We start from the raw sequence: 13970 nt of genomic DNA on the forward strand, positions 1-13970 counted from the left end.
GAAAATAAAGCAAAACCGCAAAGTATTTATCAGATGCCATTTTGGTTATTTACAGAATTATCTGACATTAATTCGATCTCAAACGGAATTACTTAGCAAAAAATATTACAGGCTGTTATTAATGACAGATCTGTACTGTTATACAAACATGGTTCAAATGATGGATGTTCAGGTCATTGTGCACTTTGTCTCCTCTTTAGTTCCATTCCCTTTGTTTCATTTTTTTAGAGTGTATTACATCACTTACAAAGACAATGAAGCAAATGAATCTCCCTCAGAGTGTTTTACATAAGGTCTGTATAGCCTACTTAGACGTATACGGTTAGTGCTGTTTTATTTAATGGTCTGTTGCATGAATTGGCATGCTTCAGTGGTGGATATTTTAGTCTAGTGACAGACATGTGGGGTTCATTGCTGTCAATCAAACTGAAAACAAACCAACTCCTTCTCAAAGCTAGATTTCTGTGTCCTTTGGAAAAAGCATGTCAACCCTCCTGGAACAAAACATTCAGCCATAAATACAGGCATGCATTGCCAAAAGTAGTTAATTATTAAAAGGGATAGTTCATTAAAAATGAAAATTCTGTCATCAATTACTTAACCTTATGTCGTTCCAAAACCATTACATTTTTAGTTGCCATTTTAAAATAACTTTAAATCTCGTACTGTGTTAAAAAACCCTTTAGCTAATTTGATGTTCTTGGTCAAAAAATAAAAATTGCTTGCAAATTTCTCATTATGCTATTTTATGACCAAATAATAGATTCAATCTTTTTGTCAACTTGTTTTCTTTCAATTATCACAGGTTTTATATTTATATTTTTACACTCAAAAACTGAGGTGCATCATCTTAGATCAGTGAGGCTCATCAATCAGGTAAAAAAAAAGCTAAAAAACCTGTGCTAATTGAAATAAAAATAGTTGCTAAAATAATCAAATGCAATTTTCGGTAATAATATGTGACACAGGACCACAAAACCAGTCATAAGGGCTCAATTTTTTTTAAAACTGAGATTTCACATCATCTGAAAGCTGAATAAATAACTTCCCATTGATGTATGGTTTGTTATGGATATGGCAATATTTGAAATTAAAAATTTATAATCTGGATTGTGAGGGTCAAAAAAAATCTAAATATTGAGAAAATCACCTTGGAAGTTCTTAGCAATCTTAGCGATTACTAATCAAAAATTAAATTTTGATATATTTATGGTTGGCAATGTACAAAATATCTTAATGGAACATGATCTTTACATAATATCCTAAAGATTTTTGGCATAAAAGAAAAATGGATCATTTTGACCCGTATGTATTTTTGGCTATTGCTACAAATATACCCGTGCTATTTAAAGGAGAAGTTCACTTCCAGAACAATAATTTGTCATCCAAGATGTTCATGTCTTTCTTTTTTTTAATTATGTTTTTTGAGGAAAACATGTTTTCCTCAAGATTTTTTTCCCAAATAGTGGACTTCTATGGTGCTCACGAGTTTTAACTTTCAAAATGCAGTTTAAATGCAGCTGCAAAGGGCTCTTATCTGGCCAAACGATTGGTTACTTTCTACAAAAAAAAAACACAAATTATTATATACTCTCTAACCTCAAATGCTCATCTTATCTAGCTCTGCATGTGCTCTGTGTATTCCGGTTCAAGACAGTTAGGGTATGTCGAAAAACTCTCATCTCATTTTCATCTCCAGCTTCAAAATCATCCTACATCGCTGCAGAAGTACCGACCCAGTGTTTATAAAGTGAACATGCAAAGATAATCAAATGTCGTTTACAAAAAAAGGTAAAACAGCGATGTAGGATGATTTCGAAGTTGAAGGAGAAAATGAGATGGGAGGTTTTTGACATACCCTAACTGTCTTGAACCGGAATACACAGAGCACACGCAGAGCTAGCCAAGATGAGCAGTTGAGGTTAAAAAGTATATAAATTGTATTATTTTATTTTTTTTAGAAAATAACTGATCATTTCACTAGATAAGACCCTTCTTCCCTCGGCTGGGATTGTTTACAGCCCTTTGAAGCTGCATTTAAACTGCATTTTGGAAGTTCAAACTCGTGGGCACCATAAAAGTCCATTATATGGAGAGAAATCCTGAAATGTTTTCCTCAAAAACATAATTTCTTTAGGACTGAAGAAAGAAGGACATTGGGTGAGGACATTATCTGTACATTTTAGTTCTGTAAGTGAACTTTAAGACTGGTTTTGTGGTCCAGGGTCACACAAGAAACTTAGCAATGATTTTTGTAGGTTAGTCATTTTTGACTGGGAACAGTATCTGTGTTTTCAGTCAGGTTTAGTCAAATAAGATAGCATTTTCAGGAAAATAAATGACCGAAACACAACATAAGTCTTAAAACTGGGCGCCGCAGCAATGGCTGCCCACTGCTCCGGGTGTGTGTTCACGGTGTGTGTGTGCACTTGGATGGGTTAAATGCAGAGCACAAATTCCTAGTATGGGTCGCCATACTTGGCCTCACGTCACCTCCTTTCCTCCTTTCCTTTCCTTTCCTTCTAAAACAACAACATAAGTAAACATTTTCCTCCCTATTTTCAGGTTATTGTCCAATAAGTAGTCGGGAACGAAAACTGAGAATGCAGTGTAGATAAATAAATAGTCTTTAATGTCTTATTTTATGATGGGATATAATTTTTATGACTGAATAATCTGTGAGGATTTTCAATCTGTCAGCCATCAGGTTTTCAAACCTCTGAAATGAAAAAAAGCTTAAAGGAACACTCCACTTTTTTTGGAAATAGGCTCATTCTCCAACTCCCTCGGAGTTAATAAGTTGAGTTTTACCGTTTTGAAATCCCTTCGGCCGTTTTCCTATTTTGGCGATATCACTTTTAGCATAGCTTAGCATAGATCATTGAATCCTATTAGACCAATAGCATCGCGTTCAAAAATGACCAACGAGTTTCAATATTTGTCCTATTTAAAACTTGACTCTTCTGTAGTTATATCGTGTACTAAGACCGGCGGAAAATGTAAAGCTGCGATTTTCTAGGCCGATAAGATTAGGAACTATACTCCCATTCCGGCGTAATAGTCAAGGAAGTTTGCTGCTGTAACATCTCAACTTATTAACTTGGGGCGAGTTGGAGAATGAGCCTATTTCCAAAAAAGTGGAGTGTTCCTTTAAGTAAATTGCGGGTGTTTAACACATTTGGCTGGCAATGCATTGTTACATGTTATAAATAGCTACAGATGTCAGTGAAATGCAAAATAGTTATGCAAATTGCAAGCATAATGCTCTTATTTGGAGCTTTGGTATTTGAAGGATGCGTCACATCGGAGTAGATATTGGTTTGTCATGGTATTTTAGTGTGAAACCCTATGATTGCTGTTCTCATTTTTCTTGCAGTATGTTTTACATCAGTTATTTTTATCCTTATGTAAGTTATTTATACTTTTGATCATCAAGACATTGTAATAGAGTTTGAGAACAGGATTGTAAACATTGTTAACATCCCTCGACTTGAAAGAGGAGTGCGCTGAGCAGATAATTCTCACATTTCTCTGTGACTCTCTCGCTCTCTCGCACTCATGCTCCATTTTCTTTGCCTAAAGATAAGAGAGAGCGCTGGCAGCTTCAGCTACAGTATCTGCAGGTGTTTGTTTCACATCTCAGCAGACAGATGGCTTCTGCCTTCGGGTCTTCGCTCGAGTCGAAAATGAAACGGGTAGAAATGAGCAGAGAGGAATGATTTGGAGGCTCATGCAAATAACAATCAGTGTCATTCCCCAGCGGCTTCACACTCTGCCACCAAATGAAATGAAAATCAAAAAAGGAAGTCTTAGTCTTCTAATAAAATGGATTTGTTTTTGAGTCCAAGCAACAGGAATGAAAGCTATAATTAAAGCCAACAGTGTGAAACTGTTGTTGAAGTTTCAGAACAGCAAGCACATAAATTGTTCACAATTACACCAGAAAATTAGTAACAATATTTATATAAAAAGTTTGAAATATGTACAGTACAATTGTTTAGTTTTTATTAACACCCTTTTGCTCACTGAGGCTGCATTTATGTGATCAAAGATACAGTAAAAGCACTAATATTGTGAAATAGTTTTACAAAGTCAAATAACTGTTATTTATTTGAATATATTTTAAAATGTAATTTATTCCTGAGATGCAAAGCTACATTTTCAGCATCAATACTCCGGTCTTCAGTGTCACATGATCCTGTAGAAATCAGTCTAATAAGCTGATTTGTGATTTACTGCTTAAGAAACATTTCTTATTATTATCAGTGTTGAAAATAGTTGTGATGTTTAGTATTTTTGAGAAAACTATGATACATATTTCATGATTTCAGGACAGGAATTTCAAAAGAACTGCATTTGTTTTTTTACTTTTGACATTCAGTGCTTCCTTGCTGAACAGAAGTATCTTACTCTCTGAAAAAATATCTTACCAACCACAAACTACATAATCAATATAATCTAGGTTCAAGGGTATCATAACAGCATAATGGATTGTAAATAGTCTTCAATAAATCTTTTCAGTCAATACATTTACATGATCCATTTATCCAAAAAACTATGTTTTAACAATTCATATGTTCTGCAAGCACATAAATTGTTCACAATTACACTTGGAAATTAATAACAATATTCATAAAAAGGTTTGAAATATGTACAATTGCTTATTTTTTATTACCACTCTTATGCTCACGAAGGCTGCGTTTGTTTGATCAAAAATACAGTTAAAGCACTAATATTGAAAAATATTATTACAATTTCAAATAACGTTTTTTATTTGAATATCTTTTTAAATATAATTTATTCCTGTGATCAAAGCTGAGTTTTTGGCATCATTACTATGATACATATTTCATGATTTTAGGACAGGAATTTCAAAAGAACTGATTTTTTTTTTTTTTTTTTTTACTTTTGACATTCAGTGCATCCTACTTGCTGGAAAAATATCTTACCAACCCCAAACTATATAATCAATATAGTCTAGGCTCAAGGGAAGTGGATTGTAAACAGTCTTCAATAAATCTTTTCAGTCAATACATTTACATGATGTTTATGCTTTGGTTAGATGCTTGTATCCAAAAAACAATGTTTTAACAATTCATTTGTTCAGCAAGCACATAAATTGTTCACAATTACACTTGAAAATGAATAACAATATTTATATAAAAAGTTTGAAATATGTACGATTGTGTAGTTTTTATTAACACTCTTTTGCTCACTAAGGCTGCATTTATGTGATCAAAAATACAGTAAAAGCACTAATATTGTGAAATAGTTTGACAAAATCAAATAACTGTTATTTATTTGAATATATTTTAAAATGTACTTTATTCCTGTGATGCAAAGCTACATTTTCAGGATCATTACTCCAATCTTCAGTGTCACATGATCCTTTAGAAATCAGTCTAATATGCTGATTTGTGATTTACTGCTTAAAAAAACATTTCTTATTATTATCAGTGTTGAAAATAGTGGTGATGCTTAGTATTTGAGAAAACTTTGATACATATTTTATGATATTTACTTTTGACATTCAGTGCATCCTTGCTGAACAGAAGTATCTTACTTGCTGGAAAAATATCTTACCAAGCCCAAACTATAATCAATATAATGTAGGCTCAAGGGTATCATAAAAGTATAATGGATTGTAAATAGTCTTTAATAAATCTTTTCAGTCAATACATTTACGTGATGTTTATGCTTCGGTTAGATGCTTTTATCCAAAAAACAATGTTTTAACAATTCATTTGTTCCCTGCAAATCAAACCCATGACTTTGGCGTTAATAGCACCATGCTATGGAAGACCATTTATGCCACTGAATAAAGAATTTTGACTTTTTTCTCAGAATTGTGAGATATTATGATGCCGTTTAGTGCCGCATAAACTCGTAAAGATTATGAGATTAAAGTCTTAATATTTATAATAAAGTCAAAATTACGAGAATAAAGACTAAATATTTCGGGAAATACTATGAGAATTAAGTTGAAATATTTTGAAAAAAGTCTAAATAAGTTTAAATACTTTGACAATAAAGTGAAAATTATGAGAATAAAGTTGAAATGTTTCAAGAATAATGTCAAAATTACAAGAATAAAGTTGAAATATTTTAAAAATAAAGCTGTAGCAATTACAAGATTACAGTAATATACAGTGTAATTTTAAAGGTCAATTCTGACCTTTTTCTTAGAATTATGTGATATAAAGTTTGTATCTTGCAATTCTGACTTTATAGCACATACACTGTAAAAACTGTTACTTAGATTCAACTCAAAAAAATTAAGGCAACATTTTCCAACTACTTTTTGTAAGTTTAGTGAACTTCTTGTTAGTTTGATTTGGTAAAAATCAGTATTATTTATTTTACTCTATGCTAAAAAATTAAGTAGCATCTACAATATAAAGCAAAACATTTGAGTTTAACCTTTATGACAAAGAGCAACATATTGCCCAAATCAAACTTAGTTAAAATAAGTAACATTTAAAATAAAAAATTAAACTTTTTTTATTTTAATTAATTAATTTACTCTATTACTCTTAATTTAGACAAATTATTTATTTAATCCACTTGAAATAATTAGTTAGTATTGCCATAACTTTAATAAGGAAAGAGAGGTATTCGTTTCCAACGTTTATTAACAGCTGCCATGTACAAACAATTGGGTGCATTAAGTTTCAATAATCAATTTTAATGTTAATGTTGTAGACATTTTAACATTAAAAATTACATAAACAAAAATTACATAAACGGGAGGAAGGCTTTGGGCGCAGTGTGTCAAATCCCACAAAAAGTCTTTGGAACACCTCAAATGTTTTGCAGAGTTGTGGTGGAAACTGCAGGTTCGGAGCAAATGTCATTCCTGGAAGCAGGCACCATGCCCTGGCCAAATTTCCAAGATCAGTAAGCACTGGGTTTCCCTCTATGATGATGCCCACTGCATCTGGTTCACGGTAGACATATATCTGCACATGTTCAAATCCTCATGGACGATGCTCTCCGTTTGTCCCTGTATGAGAATAAACAGAACAAGAAGTTGCAACAGAGAACAATCTTCAAAAGGCGTGGTTAAGTAAAAGCTCTGAAAATGCCACTCTTACAGTTTATCATCAGATGATTATGACTCCTGCATTAATGTAAAACAAGGATTTTACTTTTGTTAAAATGCAGTAAAAAAAAAAAAAAAAGAAAAAAAAAACTTATTTTTTAAATCAAGTCCACAAGCAACTGAAAGACAAAAAGGGGACCCTGGTTCCTACACATACATTTGGGTGTTTGTAGGTGTGTTTTTGAACTTTTGACAGAGCCAGACTAGCCATTGCCACCCAATTACAATATTTGTTCTCAGACAAGCTAACCAATCCCCAACTCCAGCTCAGTACTAAGACAGACATAAGATTGATATCTGAGGAATAAGTGTTTTGCCCAAAAGAGTCAAACTATTATTTTTAAACAATACTTACATAGTAGTCAGAGATGATTCTTGCCCACTGTTTCCCATGTATTGAATGAGGCATCTCAGAGTCACGTCTCTCTTCTTCACGAGGTACTTGGATCCTATAGTTGGTAGTGAATAAAGGAAAACTGAATATTGCAGGCAATATAACTACAAACATACAATGTCATTATCAGTGTGGTTCTGTAATCTGTACTATACAGAACCACACTGTATTCTTTACTATACATCAGTGGTTCTCAATCCTGGTCCTGGGGGACCCCTGCTCTGCTCATTATGCACGTCTCCCTTATTTAACACACCTGACTGAGATCATCACCTCGTCAGTTCAGTTCATGGATCTCTCTCCTTATGAGCTGATGATCTCAATCAGGTTTGTTAAATAAGGGAGACATGCAAAATATGCAGAGCAGGGGGGCCCCCAGGACCAGGATTGAGAACCAGTGCTATACTATACTGTAGTATACTATACAATCTATATGTATACAAGGCAAGGCATGGCTGTGTCCAAAGGTCCCATGATGCAGTCTATAATGTTTTAGATTATCAGTCTTTCCTGGTACAACAGCGCTGAATAATTTACAAGGCCATCCAATCTGTCATTAAAAATAGAAAGGGATGCAAATTTAGTTTTTTTCCTTTCTTTTTTCCAACTCTCAATAACTGACTTTTGGGTACCTTAATTCCTCTAAATGGACAAACCTATGAAACATTTACCTCAATTCCACCTTCTAAAGAGCTTACCTACTCCATGAACTGCTCCTTCCAGTAGATCTGATGGTCTCCTAAAAAAGCAACACAAATGAAACAAGAGTTTAGGGAAATATAAGGATCAAGTTATTGCAATGCAAAATAAATATTTAATCTTTTTAGTTGAACAAATGGTTTAAGACAATATAAAATATTTCAAACAAATATATAAAAAGATTAAGTTTAAGAATTTGTATGATACATTGCAGAAAGAGGCGCCAAAAAAATGTCCCCATCTTTTTCAATCATGCAGGGAACAACTGTGACTACAATAGCAGCTAACGTAACTTTTAACTGACACAACGAGGATGAGAGAGACCATGTTACTGTTTTGCTAGCTAATTCGGAAAGAGGCAGAACAAAGACAAATGATTTGAGACATAATACCGATGCTAACATTATTAGACTTCATAAATAAACAAAATGACGATTTTTTTTAAGTAACCAAACTAAGTAGAAACATAATTTAGCAATACATCTCACATATACCTATACTATGTTAACGTTAGCGATTGTTGTTTTAAGATTAATGTTAATTTCAAGACCTTCGGTAAGCCCGCATGGCGCCTGCAAAACTGACAAACTTACCGTTACTATCTGCAACCTGGCGACGCTTTTACATGTTATAGTGCAATAAATGCGTGCTCATTCGGCTAAAACCTAACTTTATGCAATGTAAATAGTTACTTACATGTGTTGCACGTTGTAAAAAGCTCTCAAAAACTTCACAGAAATCCGAAACTGGTCCGGTTCAGGTGACAACGAGCAACGACGTTGGTGTTCTGCATGTGGGCGGGTCCTGACGTTATACTTTGGATATAAACACTTAAATAGAGTTTTGTAGAAGCATTTTATTGTGAAGGTCAGTAAAAAACAATTTTTTGATAGGGAATAATAAGTTACAAAAACAATCACACTTTTTACTTATGTAAAACTTAAATGAATTCAAAAAGAAAAGGGAATCAATTTATTGGAAGAAATATACTTTTTAAAATAAATTCCTATGGACAACACCCTTGAATGCTTTTTACAGTGTACTTGCCCGTTTATATCTCACAATTCTGAGAAAAAAGTCACAATGACCTTTTTTATTTTTTATTCAGTGACTAAAACAAGCTTCCTTACCATGCAATACTGTCTGAGCAACAGAGATGTGTGGTGCTGTCTCTCATTTTGCGGCACATACTCTTAAGATCTAATCCCTCATGCTGTTGTCAGGCAGGAAATGGAAAGAAGAGGTTCATTTTCAGCAATGCATTGATTCTAGAGTTAGTTGAATTAGATGCTGGAGACTGATGTGGTTCTTCATTAACATCAACAGGGACAAAGTAAGTATGTTAGTTTAATGTTACATTGTGCCTTTATACCAGACACCATCATCTTTATGATATAAAAAAGGATAGCTAAGATTATGAGAGAACATAGAGTCGATATGAAACAGCATGGTCCATGCGTCTCAAATAACATGCCTTATGGGACGTTGAAAGAGAAGCCCCTCTAATGGACCTCTATCTGGAGTAACAGCCAACAACTCTCATTTTCATGTAATGAACCGGAGGACTGGCTTTCCCCTCCGAGTTAGAAAGCGAGAGCGCTTACATGAACATCTTATATCTTATAACCAGCAGCATTTGCAAATCAGATTGAATCCTGCCATGCAGAGGTGATAAAAACACTTTTCTTTTTCCAGTCTGAGTGTCGAATTTTGTGTTCAGTCTAATGATGGCTCATCTCATTCCCTGGGGAATTGAAATGCCCTTGCAAAGTATAACATTCAGCTCATAATGAGACGGTGTTTTGCACCAATGAAAAACAAAATTGCAGAAACTATTGAATGCACGAAGGTTTGTTTTGTATCTAACACAGTGACCATTCTGCTTTCTGAGGAATGAATCCTCTTTAGAACTTTTGTAAACAAAAAAACATTATTAATATTTTACGTTATATCCCGGAGGATAAAACAAGACTCTATAGCCAAAACTATTTGGTATGTATTTTTTATATTCAACATACCAGTCAATTGTTAGGTTAAAAAGATTAAAAAAGCGGTAACCTGAAATTATTTCAAGGACCTAATATGTTTTATACTGTTTATACCAATAAATATGACTTCAGATGTAATTTGTCAAGTTGATGTAGTTAGATCACATGCCATTTTTGACTTGCATGAAACCATGAAACAATCTGAAAAATACTTTTTATGTAGCATAAACTGTAAAAAACATTCACTGAATTGCATTCACTGTGCTATTTTAGTTATTCAAGTAATGCAGTAAATGTTCTATGAAATGTGTATTTTGATTTTAAACTATACCCATTCCTCTGTGTGGTAATAAGATACTGCTGGTTTAAAGTTTGGGATCAGTAAGCTTTATTATGTTTTTAAAGACGTCTCTTCTGCTCATCAAGGCTGCATTTATTTGATCAAAAATCCTGAAAAAACAGTAATATTGTGAAATATTATTTCAATGTAATTTATGTAATTCTGTGATGCAAAGCTAAATTTTCCGCCTCAATAATCCAGTCTTTGATGTCACATGATCCTTAAGAAATCATTCTAATATGGTGATTGATTATTTTATTTTGAATAACTGCTGTTCTTTTTACTTTTTATTCCTCAAAGAATCCTATAAAAAGGAATCACAGGTTCCAAAATATATTAAGCAGCACAACTGTTTCCAACATTGATAAAAAAAAGTAATAAATCAGCATATTAGAATGTTTTCTGAAGGATCATGTGACATTGAAGACTGGATTATTGATGCTAAAAATTCAGTTTTGCCTCACAGGAATAAACTGTATTTTAAACTATATTAAAATAGAAAACCATTATTTTAAACTTTAAGAATATGACAGTTTTTTTTCCTGTATTTATGATTAATGCAGTCGTGATGAGCATAAAAGAGTTCTTTAAAAAACATTAAAAATCTTACTGATCCCAAACATTTGAAGAGCAGTGTATTTAATATTTTGATATTTATTATAATTATGATAATTTAGCCATAGTACACAAAATAATTATGTAGGATTTACAAATTTGATTCTTTCCAAATGTACTTTTTCAGATTTTCTAATCGTAAGTAAATCATTACAAAGACATCGCAAATAACACTTTGAATTAAATGTGAAATTTTGAAGTAGAAATATTTAAATGTTTTCTTGTAAAACATACTCCTGTAATCTTTGTTTCATTTACAAATTTAAAAAATATGTTTTTATAGTGCATCTCGGTTGAAACCATTCAAGAGTGAATAGGAAATTATAATTTTTAATTCATTGAAAAATAAAGCTGATAGGTTTTATATTTTGAATTGCAGATTCAAAAAATTCAAAAAATTCAAGTTGACCTGAGGATACTTCCAAAATTCATCTCTTTCACAAGAGAAATAAAACATGGTGAAATATGTTGTTTATATGCTTGCTTGTGGGTTTGGTCTGTTTCGAGTCCAGAGCGATCCTCCCATGAACAATGCATGCATAAATCTAAAGTACGTGTATGTGGGTTTGAGCATAACATAAAAAATATATTAACTTTAGGCATGCAGTGTATTTTATTATTTTTTTTTTTTTCAAACTTTAGATTAATATTAATAGTGAGTCTTAACATCCCACCGGTTACAATAGTGACTGTAAAAAAGGTTTTCATTTATAAAGCTCTAAAAATATTACTGACTATATTACTGAAATAAAGGGTCTCAATTAAATAATGTGCAGTGTCACATGCTTAGTGCAAATTGTCACATGACCAGAGCAGTTTACTTCCTGTTTGCATAATGAGAAGATGATGGCTGCATCAAAGCGCCAAAACAAAAGGCTAGTACAGTATCTTAACATAAAGAAATGACAAATATTTTGGTACACATTATCTTTAAGGTGTCGATGAATTCACAATTATTCAGTTTTGCTGAGTGTGGACTTAGAATGAGTAAACATGTTGATGGTCACAATAGTGGCCGGTGGGATAATAACTATTTTCTTTAATCTTAGTATACATATTTAGTGTTGTATAAGGGTTTTTATGTATAATAATAACCATAGAATGTGATGAAACTGCTGATGGTATTCCGCCATCTTAAGTGAGATTCCAAACCGAAGGGAGCGAACATGTTCAGTTCGAAGGGCACTGCGAACGGCATAGGGAATAAGGGAACATCGGTACTTCACTTCACAGGAAGTGGACGGGGAAAATTACCCAACTGTCATTGCGCACCGCGTCACCAGTTAGAAGTAATGATGGAGCAGAGCCGTTGGGGTATTTTAAAGGCTCTGCAATGGAGCGGTTGCAATAAATGTTGTTATTATTATGCAAATTAGAGTGTTTATGAATGGTTATGGCAATTCATGTTACATTTGCATATTGTATTTTATGAATGAAAGTAAAACTGGCGAGGTGAAGCTCTGTCTTGTTTTATTTAATGTTACCACAGGATAGTTAAATATAGGCTGTGTGGGGAAAAAAGTGTGTCAGATAAGACCACTACAATCTGTTCATCTGTTAACGGTCTAAACATATACATTTGGAATATATTTTTTTAGATACATACGTTTATATGTATTTTATATTTATTTAAATTTGAAAGTAAAATAAATTACAATATTTATTTATGTTAAATCATAATCTGCGTGACCCTCCCGTTGATTTGCTTTGATGACGTTCCAGGGCATTCCAAATGAGCGATTATTGAGCGATATACCTGTCAGTATCATGTCTGTGTTCTGTCATGTTTTCCTAGTGTCTTTTCCCCTATGTTTCTAGCTAAGATGGTTTAGTCCTTGTCTCCACCTTTAATAGTCTGTGTGTGCACTCCCCATTTGTCCGTCAATGCATTCTGTTACTTCTGTTTGCTTGGTTCATGTACTCATCTTATGCTCCCGGTTTTTGTTTATTTGTATTAGTTTCAGTGTTTTGTTTTAATAAATCTTTATTCGTTCATCTACTCCAGTTCTCCTCATCATTCTCCACTCCTCAACCCCGCCTGGATCATGACAGATTGACGGACCAAAACAAGAAGATGAACCGGGCTGAGGACCAGCTCTGGAACCTCCAGCAAGGTGAGCGTTCGCTGGAGGAGTATGTGGAGGAGGTTTTGAGCATTTACCATCTGGTGGGATGGAGTGACAAGATGGTGAATGCATGTTTCCAGATGGGACTAAAAGATGATAGGTTGTTTAATTTGATTACTCCTGGTGATTGCTACCGTCCTGTAGCAGATTTCCTAAATTTTGTTCTCGATTTGTGTAATTCCTCGTTCCAAGTCATGGTGGAGGATGGTAATCCTCCTCCCATCTGGAAACATGCAACAGTCACCCCATCTCACCAAAAGCCAGAACCCTCCGCATATCACTCCAGCGACCTCACCCCCTCCTTGCCTCCCACGTGTCCCCAAGTCCTCCTAAGCCCCACGATGGTCCTCAGCCCAGTACCTCAGACCGCCACGCCAGCTCCCAAAATGGCCGCCACGCCAGCTCACAAGATGGCTGCCATACCGGAATCTGCACGCAAGATGGCTACAGGAGTCTGCACGCAAAATGGCTGCCACACAGGAGTCGGCAAGCAAGATGGCCGCCGTTGCTGAGTTCCCGGCCAAGATGGTAACCAAGCCTGAGTCCCCGGCCAAGATGGCCGCCGTTCCTGAATCCTCGGCCAAGATGGCCGCCAAGCCTGAGTTCCCGGTCAAGATGGCCGTCGTTCCTGAATTCCCGGCCAAGATGGCCGCCGTTGCTGAGTTCCCGGCCAAAAAGGCCGCTAAGCCTGAGTTCCCGGTCAAGA

This window comes from Garra rufa, chromosome 10 (assembly GCF_049309525.1).
Source record: "Garra rufa chromosome 10, GarRuf1.0, whole genome shotgun sequence".
NCBI classification, from domain to species: domain Eukaryota; kingdom Metazoa; phylum Chordata; class Actinopteri; order Cypriniformes; family Cyprinidae; genus Garra; species Garra rufa.